This window comes from Gadus chalcogrammus, chromosome 6, assembly GCF_026213295.1.
Source record: "Gadus chalcogrammus isolate NIFS_2021 chromosome 6, NIFS_Gcha_1.0, whole genome shotgun sequence".
Taxonomy (NCBI): Eukaryota; Metazoa; Chordata; class Actinopteri; order Gadiformes; family Gadidae; genus Gadus; species Gadus chalcogrammus.
The window spans coordinates 16,061,981-16,076,321 of NC_079417.1; positions in this window are offsets into that span (position 1 = coordinate 16,061,981).

A 14,341-nucleotide genomic window follows, 5' to 3' on the forward strand; every position below is an offset into this window, starting at 1 on the left:
GTGCTCCCTCAACAATCCCTGGGTCACTACAGGATTCGTGGACCTTCCCAACTTGTCCCGGGCAATCGAGAGGCACGGTAAATCAAATGTGTGTGTGTGTGTGTGTGTGTGTGTGTGTGTGTGTGTGTGTGTGTGTGTGTGTGTGTGTGTGTGTGTGTGTGTGTGTGTGTGTGTGTGTGTGTGTGTGTGTGTGTGTGTGTGTGTGTGTGTGTGTGTGTGTGTGTGTCAGATTACAGGCATGTGCATTTAAGTCCTGGTAAATGACCAGGCGCTCAAATAGCTCTTGTAGTTGCATTAAATACATCCAAGCTGCAACTTAGGCTACTATTTTCTCTAAAGGTTTGGCCTCACTTGGCTTCCTCAAAAAAAATCCCCACGCCACGCCACTGCCATTGAGCAGTTTACATAGGAATGAATAGGCGCCATTAGGAATCCGTTGTCCATTTTATAATCATTGAATATGTCCATGCTCGTCCGCTGGTCCACACAATCTTGGCGATGCTCTGATCGGAGGGGAGTGGGGAAGTGGGAGGTAATATCAGAGAATGTCTAATATGAGGAGAATGGGCACTCGCGGGTTAGTTCCGGTTTTCTGGACTGGTTGCAGTAATAATCTCTGACCACGCGGGGCGCTCGTAGGCGAGTCCAGAATGAATGGGAGCCAACGGGGTTTTATCCTCAGAATCCACTTTTCTCACGATGTAATTTTTTGTCAGGTAATTTGAAAGTTGCTATCAAAAGGTGGGGCTAAGATAATAAACTCAGCTGAATATTGCATTTTTTAAGGTCACGTATCTGTTCTAAAAAGGCGTTAAAAACATGCGATGACGTCACACATTGTCATACTGTCAGAGGTACTGCTTTACGGCCGTTTCTAAAGCACTTCCCTTTTCCCGCAACGATAACACCAGCTGTTGGAGGTAAGGCTTTTTTTTGCTTAATACCCTAGTTAGAATTTTAGTGAGCTAATGTAAAAAAAATAAATGTGCGAATGTTTTACATATGTATGTTACTTACAGTGTTTTTTCTAATCCTCACTAGTGTCGATGATAAAGCTTTTTTTTTTTTGTAACGATTATGAGCCATTTCTTTCTCCTAAAATAGAAACCTGGATTTGAATCATAATTTTAAGACTGCATCAATTTAGTTTAGTTGATGACCATTATAGTCATCAATCATGACTATAATGGTAATCGAATGTTTTTAACGATACATCACCCTAACATTTCTGTTGCATTTGATTGTTTTCATACCTATGGCATAATAATGAATTCCAAAAGATTAATCCCCTTATCAGCGGGCCTGGTCAGGGTTAAAGGTTGGGTATGGAATTCGCTTTTTTGGCCATTTTTGCAGAATTACTTGAAATCCTTATCATAACCCACTTACGGCCACTGAGTTAGAAGTACTGACATGAAAATGAAACAAGTCAATCATCTGTGGAACGGGCAGGGCTCGAAAAACTCCAGCCAATGATTTCCACAGCCACCGAGTTGCATTGGACAGTAAGTACGTCAATCAAACGGTCGTACTGCACTCCCCCGCGCCCCGCGCGCGACCCCTTCGTGCAGTACTCGTGACCCAGAGCTCGTGACCCAGAGCAAGCTCCTGCTTGTTGTTATCCTGCGGTAGCTACTGGAACTAGTTAATCCACATTTGGACCTAGCAGTAGAAGACAATTTCCATGGCAGACAAGACGCCACCATCCCCACCACCACCACCACCACCAGCAAAGAGAAGGAAAACTCTTTTTCAGAGAGTAATTGATAATAAAAACGCTGAAAGAGAAAAACTGAAATCAAGAATAATCCTAGGCGCTGCTTTCGAACGTTGGCAGCAGCTGAAGGACGAGAAGGGTCTAAAAACCCATGCTTGTGTGGCGGTTGACCTAGTTTCAAAGTTTATACCGTTTATACTCGGTAATACCGGTGTTGAGACGAGTGTATTACTCGGTGTGAAAATGTCCACACCGCGGCAACCCTAGTGAAAACCAGGACTTCCAATACAATTATATGAAACAAACATACATTTTCTAAAAATAGTAATGATTTATGTGACCGTTTAATGTTTATAACATCTGGTGCAACCATAGCCGCGGGAACGTTCTCAGCAGGGGGTGCTGGAAAAAAAAAAACTCAGCCTGCACTAGACTCGCAACTCGTTACATTGATAAAAAAGATATATAGCAGCGCAGCTCAATTACACCAGTGCATGCGCGCACAGTTGAAAATCGATCGTTGTGTTCACTTCCTTCACACCATGGTTCACATCCAGCTGCTCACAGAACAAGTTTAGCGCACCACCGCTCCCCTCACACACTTTTTCATTTAACCTTTTTTCAGCACTAGGTCATATGAGCATTAAATAAATGCTGCGTCTCAAAATGCCTTGGACAGCAGCGAGGATGACTCGCTTTGCCACGGGCCGAAACAGTTCGGAGCGACCACAGCCAGAGCGAACACAGCGGGGCAGAGGAGTGTCAGGAATAGTCTTTGGTGTACACATCAGTACGGCCTATTTGCACTACTGTTTAGTGGCAATGCAGTGTTTTATTCTATGCCTTTTTATTTTCGTATATTTAAATGAATACAATTTATTTATTCATAAAAACAAGATCTGGTCTTCAAATCTTTTTTCCAAATATAGGTCGTCTTACAATGGGGTTTGTGTTTATATTCGGACCAATACGGTACAGCGGACGCTCACATGACGTTAAGCATTTCCTAGTGTGTGACACTTCAGAACCTAAAATCCCGTTTCTCCCCGTCGACACGACAACACATAACCGGCGTTTTCAGAAATCTCCACTCTGGCCGGAGTTTTTAGAAATGATCGTTTTCTGTGATAAGACAGGGCCTCAGACAGGGGGTGTTGCAGCACCCCCAGCACCCCTACTTCCCGCGGTACTGGGTGCAACTTACAGCTGTATGTAGTGCCATGTTGTTAAACGAAAACCTACGCGAGCCTGGCTCGCTCTTGCGCATCTCTGTTCGCGCTCGTGCATGATTGCGCGTCCAGGTACTTGGAATGGGTAGAGTCAGAGTCAGCGTTGAAGGAGAGGGGGTAGGACCATTTGAGTTGTGTATTTGCGTTTCGCAAATCCCATACACAACCTTTAACTGACATGGGAAAACCATGACAGGTAAAAACATCTGCATTCCAAGCCAGTTTCACCACACCCAAGTTGTTTTCTGAGAAATGGCCTGACAGGTAGAAACAAGAAGCCACAAGTAGATGGGTTGAAAATAGTTGCGGTTAGAATGACCGGTTATTCTTTATGTGTGGTATGGGATTCAGTTTATCTACCTAACTGAGATGGAAAACCTTGACAGGTAAAAACATCCGCCTTTCAAGCCAGTTTTACCCCGCCCAAGTTGGTTTCTGAGAAATGGCCTGACGGGTAGAAACAGGTCGGTCGAGATGGTCTAGCCCGTGGTGCCGGTGCAGGGCAGTCACGGGCCGCTGTTTCCCAAAGTGAAGGCTGCAGCCTTGCTAGGACGCGTCCTTGCTAGTCGCGTCCTATGGAGATGAGACTAGAGTGCTAGCTCGAGTGCTTCCTAGCGTTTGTAACGTTCAGACTTTGGAACGACTTGGTAGTGTGGAATAGTGTCGGCTCGTTCGTTCGCGAAACCGGTTCGAATGACTGAGTTTTTAGGATAAACGAACTGAACCGGTTCGTCTCTCTCGTTCGTTCGGTCGTCTCGTTCACCGTTCGGTCGTCTCGTTCACCATTCGATTCACCGGAAACTCGACTGAACGAACGAACGAGTTTCCAGTAGCACTAATTCCACTGAGACTGACTGACTCAACTGAGAACCGTGCAATGGCGTGCATACCATGATGCGATTCACCGTTACCGGAAACTAGGCTGAATCGCGAACGAATCCTCCACGTTCAGTCGAGTTTCCGTTGAATCGATTCACCGGAAACTCGACTGAACTGGGAGGAGTCGTTCACGAATCGTATGTTCGTTCAGCCTGGTTTCCGGTAGCAGTAAATCGCATCATGGAATGGACCCCATTGCACGGTTCTCAGCTGAGTCAGTCAGACTCAGTGGAGTTAGTGCTACCGGAAACTCGAACGAACGAACGAACGATTTACGAACGACTCCTCGTGGCGAACTGAATCACGCGAACTGGGTCACGGAAACGAATCATTAAATCCACCACTAGTGTGGAAGCGCTTCCGCTTCCGCTTTTTTATACTGCGTGTCCGCTTGTAAACACATGTGCGCTTATGAATAAAACATGGCAGCAATCAAGCTGATCGATATTTATTTGACTTTTGTCTGTTATGAATGCGGTCATGTCTCCTTCGCATGGAGCCTCTTTGGGGAAGTCACAAAAGCTTTGTTGCGGTTGATCGAATCGTCTTTATTAAAAGGAAAATCCATTCAATTTTTATAAAACTAAGTGAAATTGTCTGACAACTTAATTCATGCATCACATTTACAGTACGGTTGATTACTATTATGCAGGGGGGAAAAGACAAAGAAAAAGATGATAAACATGTATTTATTTGGATATATTATTTAACTGATCTGATTCATTCATTCATATATGCCTACAATCTACCAGTGGTTTGAACACATAAGTATATCATATAAAATACAGTTTTACGTTCATTAAAAATTACAAACATTGCAAATGATCGGTTGTGCATTAATTTTACAACATTGGATAGTGGCACTATCCCTTCCACCGGTAAACAAATGTTTGCGCGCCACCCGGCGCACAAAAGCCTCTGTTTGCTGGGCTGACCCTAAAAAAAACGATTCAACACAAACATAAATAGGTATACATAAATAATTTAATCTTGTGAGCGAGTAAATTGACATTGGTGACAGTGGTGTTTAACACCAGCTACGTCCATGCAAAATATAGCAACGTATCATTAAGTTGCAAAAACGTTTGAAAAGTGGCACAGGTCTTTAGGCTTGATTATTTGCATTAACATGATGAATCTATAAAAAGCAATACGGCACAAAATATTTCTGAAAACGAATATAACTTCACTTCATTTGAACGTGTAGGCCTACTGCTCTGCCATTTTCCAGAACCCGCCCAGTGAACGCAGAGGATTGTGGGTAGTTTTGGCTCGTCTAGGATGCAGCGATGCATCCTTGAAATCTCGGAATTCTCAAAAACAAAGGACGCAAAAATGGCGCGGCTTTCGAGTGTCCTCAACATTGGAACAGTGCTTGTCGGCGTTCTATTACGTAGCGTCCTTAAAAGGGCGGCCGTTGAGCATGCTTCCTTGACATTGGGAAACAGCCATGGCCTGGTTCTCCGCACCGGAAACAACGCCGGTCTGGGTTACAACTGGGTTACAACAGAGAATGTCTAATATGAGGAGAATGGGCACTCGCGGGTTAGTTCCGGTTTTCTGGACTGGTTGCAGTAATAATCTCTGACCACGCGGGGCGCTCGTAGGCGAGTCCAGAATGAATGGGAGCCAACGGGGTTTTATCCTCAGAATCCACTTTTCTCACGATGTAATTTTTTGTCAGGTAATTTGAAAGTTGCTATCCAAAGGTGGGGCTAAGATAATAAACTCAGCTGAATATTGCATTTTTTAAGGTCACGTATCTGTTCTAAAAAGGCGTTAAAAACATGCGATGACGTCACACATTGTCATACTGTCAGAGGTACTGCTTTACGGCAGTTTCTAAAGCACTTCCCTTTTCCCGCAACGATAACACCAGCTGTTGGAGGTAAGGCTTTTTTTTGCTTAATACCCTAGTTACAGAGTTTAAGTGAGCTAATGTAAAAAAAAGAAATGCGTGAATGTTTTACATATGTATGTTACTTACAGAGAGTGTTTTTTCTAATCCTCACTAGTGCCGATGATAAAGCTTTTTTTTTTTGTAACGATTATGAGCCATTTCTTTCTCCTAAAATAGAAACCTGAATTAGAATCATAATTTTAAGACTGCATCAATTTAGTTTCAGTAAACAATCAGCTAGAGAGCAGTGTTCTGTTGTTCTCCTCATGCCTCTTCCTTTCTTGATCTCTACAGTCGACCTTGATGCTGTGACAACGGACAAGTCTTCTTCCCCTGTCCTTTTCCCCTGCCTCTGTTCAGTATGTTCAGTGTTGTTAAATCATTTCTCTTTTTTTTTTATTAGTTACTGTTCTTATTGTGTTCTTGTTAGTGTGATGTTTGAATAAACTTGCCTGTTGCAATGTTGGTATAATGTTTGTATAATTACTGTTATACAACTGTTACTGTTTCAATGTGATCCAGACCATATTTCTCATTTAACAAACATGTGTAGCTTATAATGTGTTGCATGGCAGAGCAATTATATTCAATGGCTTAAAACAAACCCATCTGTAAAGATCAGTGAATGCATAGAAATCAATGACAAGTGGTGTAGATGGTTTTCCCTCTGTGCAAGGTCATTAGCCCAAGTCCTACAAAGAAATAACGACTGTAATAGCAGATGTTGAAGTTGTTAAATCGTTAACTAACAATTTGTATGGAACAATCGGTTAAGGTAAGTTAAGTGCTTGAGTCTCGACTTAGAGAATGTCTAGCGCGCAACTTGAATAAGCCATGTGCGATATTACCCGGGCTCCAGCACAACTTTCCTTACCAGGTGAAGCCTCAGGTAGCCTAGGACCATTCATACAGGAGCAAGCAAGAACGTTACCTTTTTCTGTCCTTGGGAAACGAAACGACGGACAATCCGTTTCCACTGCAAGTGCAGTTTATCATTGCACATTTACGAGGCATTTCTTTTTTAAACTATCTTCATTTTCGAAAAATAGACAATGACAGATTAAATGATATTGAGCGGGATATTGACTGTATTATTTAAGGTGGTCATACCGTACCTACCGTGTATATAACACATTGAACATTGAACACAAGAAATGGAAGAAATTCCATTTATGCCCATGTACTTTCACCATGCATACTATCTAAAAAATAAAAGGGCCTGCAGGAATATATAAATACAGTACGCAAAAATTGAGTTAACACGTTTCTGATTGCTCTTCAGCTTCAGATGCCGTCAGAGGGGTCTCTGGTCGTAATCAGTCGCAAGTCCGTCCCTGACCAATCAGCATTCATTAGCAGAATGCTAGCGTGTATGGCCAACAACGGCCCAAACTGTAAGAAATCGAAAGGACATAAGTACTCACTCATTTGACTTTTGAACCATAATCTATATTGAACTTGCGGAATCTACAATAAAATGTGCGATATTTCAACGACAAGCAGGTGAAAGAGGCATAATTAGCCGTCTAGCCCCATAGACTCCCATTCAATCTGGACTCGCCCGCGATCACCCCCAGTGGATGTCTCATGGAACTACAACCAAAATCGGTACAATGGGGCGTATACAGTGGCGGCGCCAGGGGGGGGCTAGGGGGTGCTAGAGCACCCCCTAGATTGGCCATAGCACCCCCATAGCACCCCCAAGAAAATAATGGTTTATTTATTATTGTTATTTAATTTCATTCTGAGTTCTTAATAAAATGTATTGTGTGATAATAATATTTTAATCACAAAAGAAAATAACAGATTGTTCACGTAGCACGACACAGAAACGTTGCGTGCGTGAACGTGATTGTTCAATGAGTAGGCTAGTAGGCTAGTAACAGTAATCCTGGCGATCGGTCAATTTTAAGTCAAGCGTTCACAAAATCACGAAAATGGATCGGCTCTTTTTGAAAGCATTTCTGACTCTTTGCCTGTTTAAGTTAATTCTATCTGACATTCTAAAATGCCGTCTTTAGTTAGAAGTGTATTGAACTTGGTATGTTTAGTTTAATTTGTCGCTCATGGTAGTGGTGACCTGGTAGTCATCTGGCGCAAACTTTAATCCACACACTGAAGTAAGTGAAGTATTTGGGATTACGTTATCTATAACATGCTGCATCCATTTTGACCGTCGGAGATGAACGCGGCTTTGTGCGCGTCCGTCAGAAGTAGCCTAATGACAATAATACTACGATCGATTTGAATGGCGCTTTTTATGTAGGCCTACCCCAAAGACCCGTTAGAGAGCAAACGTGTAAACATATGTGACGATATGGTGGGGAGGTGTTGTAGTAGAGAAAAATGCGACTCATATGCTATCACCCTAATTTCATAGCACCCTCAGTAAAACGCCGAGCACCCCCATAGCACCACAAGAAAAAAATCTCTGGCGCCGCCACTGGGCGTATAGGGAGTGCCCAGGCTCTTCGTAGACGGGCTCTGGTAATATTCAAATGTACCCCCTTCCCACGTAGGAGGGGGCGCCGAAACTGACTCGCTCGTTTGGTAGCTTGAGGCGGGCTGCTTCCAGAAATGCGTATCTCACTCAAAAAAAACATGTCTTATTTCAAAGTTTGTATGCGCTGTTTTCATAATATGTCCCCTTTAGAGTAGTCATATTTAAGGAAATTAATTCATTCCAGTAGCCTGGGCAATCTACTATAGGGAGGATCTTCCTCCCTATATATATATATATATATATATATATATATATATATATATATATATATATATATATATATATACACATACATACATACACATACGGACAGTGGACAAACACATGCACACACACTCTTGAGGATGGCTGCATCATTATGTCAATCACTTCCTGACTGAGTGGGACCATCTGCCCTCTTATGAAGACACACCATGTAGATAAGTGTGGAAAGCCCTGCTTAGCCCCCCCTCTCTCTCTTACTCTGTCTCTCTCTCTCTTTCTCACTCTGTGTGTGTGCGTGTGTCTCTCTCTCGCGCTCTGTGTGTGTTTGTGTGTAAGTCTCTCACTCCGTGCGGCTCTCTGTCTGTGTGTTTGTCGGTCTCTCACTGTATGTGTGTATCTCTCTCTCTTTGTTTTGAATCAGTGTGTGTGTGGGTGTGTCTCTCGTTCTCACTCTGTGTGACTCTCCATCTGTGTGTGTGTGTGTCTCACTGTTTCTGTCTCTCTCTAATTGTGACTCTCTCTGCCTATGTGTGTGGGTTTCTCGCTGTCTCTCTGTGTGTGTTTCTCACTCTCTGTCTTTCTTTGTGCGCAGGTGTGTGTATCGTTCTCTCTGCGTCTCTCTCACTCTGTGGGTGTGTGTCTCTCTCTGTGTCCCCCTCTCTCACACTGTGTGTGCCTCTCTCTCACACACACTGGGTGTATGTTTGTGTCTCTATTTCTCTCTCACTGTCACTCTCTCTCACCACACATTGCCCAGAGTTAAGACTCATGGGCTAAAATTATATCCTATTATTTTCATACATCATCACTCCCCTGCTTTTATTAACTCTTACCTTCCATGTAACTTCACAGATCACCCCATCGCCTCACTTTTTCTGAACTAGACACCGGAGTGTGGAGGAGGATGCCTGGGCTTATGAGGGTTAGCTGGTGTTATGGTGCTGGCTGGTGAATGCCATTCAGGGTTCATGTGTTCTTATTGGGATTAATCACATGACATAATGTGGTTCTGTTGTGTTTTGTAGAGGTTGTAATCCAACTGCCAAATCCATACCTTTCCAATCTGGTAGACAATTGAAGTGTCCACCCGGCACTTATGGGTTTGTATTTATTGGTTTTCCACCAGGTATTCACAGCAAGGGGTCAGACGGTAATACCTTTGATCACACTAGCGTTGGCGCATATGTCATCATGACGTTTGGTGAATATTGACTGCATGTTGTACTTCACCCTCTCAAACGCTCCCACTTCATTCCGTCGTGTGGAGCCTGACGGAGCCTTTCCACCTCTGGTTTCTATGACAACTTTTAATTATGTTCGCCTTTACATTTGAGCTCCTTATTTTGCTGATTTCACCGTTAATGCCGCACTGCACAAGACGTTGATTAGACATGTGCTGCATGAAAGCCATTGTGAGTAAGGAGGTTCTCCAAATTGATGTTACCAAATCTGATTGTAAGCAATTATTATTCACCATATATATATAATTAGGGGTTATAGTCAACATTGATGGTCTGATGACAAACACACCTGATGATTGTTTATGCAATATGTATTTACATCATGATTAATGCTGATCCCCCCTCTTTGATTTATTTATGTATTAATATATATTCGTGTTTGAGCAGGTAATATAAAGATGTCTACAAATGTTCACTTCACGCTGATATAGAGATGAGCAGCCTCAGAGATGCAGGGACTTTCCAGTTGGTCAGGGGGCCTCATTTTGTGGCTCACATGACTCCTGGAGATCACCTGGTTGATGACTCAGTGGGTCTGTGTACGGGGCAGTAGAACGAAGCAAATGTCCAGCTTTGGAAGAGGGCAAAACAAGACATTGTTACAGCTGTGTCTTCTATCACTTGTTTCACTCTCTCTTTCTAAGTCTAACCATTTTCCCTATATGGAGATGCAGATCTTTACCTGACCAGCAGAGGGGCGCAGTGCTCATTACATCCCAGCTCACCTGGTGCCACTCTGATTCGTGACTGAACATGCCAAAAGCAATCAGATATGACTGGGCGTCCCGTTGGAAGAAGAAGCTGTATGCGGTATTTGTGATTATACAACTGAGTTATGAACCAGTCAGTCATCTAGTCATTGGATCACAAATGGGACTTTCAAAAAAGTTGTGTTATTTAATATTACACATTGAATACTTGATTCTGATTGGTCAATTACAGCATTCAGCGGTCTGTTATTTATTTATAGCAAACCGTAGATTATTTAAGCATTAAATAATCAATAATCATTATTCAAATCAATATAATAATTGCTATTTTATATATTTTGTGTCAAATTATTGATTTCTTTAGGATGAAGATGGTAATAGGCTGGATAATGTACAGTCAGAGAGCTTGTCAGCATTATGAAATAAAGCACTTCAGGGTGATTCAAGACTCGTCAAGTGTATTCTGGTTATGTGTTATATAGCCTTCACAAATGTCAGGTTATGCAATCCTCTATTTTTGGAGTGCATATGAAGGTTTACTTTTCCGTTATCTCCAGTGTTTGAATTCATGGATGATTCCCTTCAGCTTTTGTATGTGAGTCTGTACTTTAAAACGATATTAAGTCTGCCCTGGGTTGGTTGGCTGCTACTACATGATCACTGCCATGTTTCTGTCCCAATGCATACACTCATGTCAGCACTGAAACCATTCTCCCATGAGAGTAGGAGAATGGTGCACACATCACATGCCGTCCATGTTGAAAGTACAGACTAATTATATCCCTACTTGGCATATAAATACTAGGGAATAGCAAGGCTGATACACATGCATTAAAAATAAAGGTTTTTTGTCACATTCCATTTGCATATAATGCAGCTTTTAGGTTCCAAAGAAACCTTAGATGGATGTGATACAGTCTATTGTTTTTGTCATCTATCCCATATTGTCTATTGTATGGACATAAATAAGTATCAGTTACAGGTTCTATGAGAATACTTTATCACAATAAATTCTCTGGGAAACGGAGACACACACGTGGTCAATTTGTGTGTGTGATTTGTGTCTTGTTACACATTCATTGTTATCATCCGCAACATGGGAAGCTGCCTTCCAGCATACTCTAGCAAGACGCCACAGTGGTGCTGACCGTTGGGTGAAGAGCAGCTTCAGTGTGATTGTCTGCACTGCGTGGTTTGGTGCTGTCAGAGAACAAGAACAATTCAGTCCGTTTTCAGGTTAATTAACCCACCCACACCTTGTTCTTGCTCTTCCGCACGATAAGAACAACAAAGTAGCTTTGACACATTTTATCGGTAATGAAGCCAAGTGAGACCTAGTTGAACCTTATACTGCTCAGACAGATCTCCGTCCCCAGACTTACATCTCTCTCTCTGCTGCTGTTCTGTTCAACACATTTATTGAGATTGACAACAAGTGACGGCATGTTGTGGTGTTAAAAGCTTAGCAGTGGCAAGCTGAACACACTGATATAACGATCCAATCACATTACTTCTTACGAAAGGCGTCTCGTCATCCAAGCACAGTGACTTATATCAGAAGACAGTGTCATAGCATCATATGGGAAGTACTTACAGGTGTGGGAAAATCGGTGAAACAGGAAATACATTAAACTTTTATAACTTATAAGGCAGTAAAGTAAATTTACGGGGCTGTCAATTGCTGAGCATTTGATGCCGTTTTATTAAATGGTTCTGACGTCTTGCTTTAAGCTTTAAAGTGGTTTCCCTAGGAAACTGGAACAACTAGGAAAAGGTAGTTTAATGGGCTTCCAAAATGATGTTAGATGATGATGGTAATGATGTAACCATGGCACACCAGTCGCTCCATTGCACACACCCCAGTCAGGTCAAAGCAGCAGTGAAACACCGGCTCTCTGACAGCACAGCGCCACACCGCCAGACCGAATCCGGCAACTCCTCCATCTGCTGAAAACAAATTACTTCAGCCATTCGGAACAGTGTTGAAAGTGAGGTTTACTCAGAGGTCGTCTGTCACTCTGTTAACAGACACGTTAATGTCAATATTTTGATGAATACATATTCATTCTGAATACTTCCATAAGGACGTGAAACTCTGGTTGTGTCGGGCTGGGCCCACGTTATCAGGCTCCATGCAGAGACAGAATGAACACCCAAGCACACTGTTCTCCTGGTGTCTTTAATATAGGTCCACAATAGAAGGAACTCCTGGGTCTAATTCAATGCTAATTACTTTGTCTTTTGTTCTGCGCTTACATGATCAACAAGTACTGTGTGTTTCATTGTTTTGCACTTATATGTTCCACCCACGATTGGGTGAAGACAAAAAGGAAATCAGTTTTTCCTACCATAATTACCGGCTTCGCTAATTGTTTTCCTGTTATCTAAGCGACTGCACACAGAAAAGTAATTGTTCTTCACATTGTGGCCCATACGTTATGCCATATGCAATTCTATAATATAGTTAAATATATATAAAATTCATCACTACTGTCAGCCTGCTTGTGAAATACTATATCTGTTGCTTTATATCCTGATTCATTTTCCAGATTTAATTTGCTAATTATTTCTTAATTAGCATTATGTTCACTCAAAAACAGGTGATTTATTTTAATTAAATATCATTTTCTGCTCACCAAACATACCTGCAACTGACTAAGAAGTTCATGGTTTTCCTCATCGCTGAATCCGAGCGTAGAATCCGAGATAAAGTCAGACAAAACATGAGAAGAAGGTGATAAAAGAAGAACCGAACGCCATGCATGGTTAGGCCAGTTGCCGTTTCCGCTGCAATACGTTTGAAGTGCCCTGAAATAAAGCATATGTGTGGAATCCACAAGGCCCCTCGGCTGAAAGCGACCTGCCAAGACCAGAGGACCGAGAGGAACGCATGCAGAGCAAGGGAAAGATAAAGCTGCGTTTCACGCAAAACAATTTGACTTGAAAAGATAATGCCCGCCCTTATTTGCTGCTGAGGCTGACCTGAAAAGCAATGGATTGATCACGCCGACAATCCGCAGAGAGGAAGATGTGAGAGCCATGGTAATGAGGACGCTTGTGAGGGCTTGGTTTGAGGATATTCATCCTTTGTAATCATATACGATTACAAATCGTATATATATGATTATATTACTCTCCTTATGATATATGTAAAACAGCTTTCTATTTTAGATTGGCTCCAAGATACATATTTGCTGTATTCGTTAAAGCATTTAAAATATTTTCCCACTGGGCTTCCTACACTCTAAAGGATGTTTGAGGCAAGAAATAGACAATACAGTTGCTAAATTGTGATTCCTGGTTCGGATGTATAATTATTCTAGAATGCTTTGTTATATTTGAATAATTTTGTCTCAGGTGATCACTATCGTTACCACGAAAGTATGACACACATCACTGTGATGTGTAACTTCCACAGCCTCATTGCAATCGAGAACATATGCTATTGATATCTACAAATATATTTGACATGCCTATGTTGAATATGTCCCTCTTAATGCATGCATATGTTCACATGTTGTATTATGTATACTGGGTGTGCCGCTAACCACCTTCTGGATGCTAATATATGCATATGGATATGGTTATGTGTTATTCTGTGATGTTATAGGTGTCCCCTTTCCCACCATCTGGATCGTTCAGAAAACGCCAACGCAATACTAGTAGGCGTATTGTGTTGGCTTTTTTGTTTATTTTCTGAACATAATCGAAGAACAAAGGACTCATTATCTAAGAACACATTATGGGCACAGTTATTATTGGCCCAAGAGGCCACTATGACCCGATGTGTTTCTGAGCTCTGCTCGCTCCACTCCGGTCATTTCTCCCAAGGATCCTACTGAAACCAGATAATGGCTTCCGGGGCACTGGTAATTCACAAGATAAATGTCAGACAGTATTCCCACTGGCACTGCTGATCTGCACAACTCTGATGAGGTTTGGCCCAAAACTTTTTTTC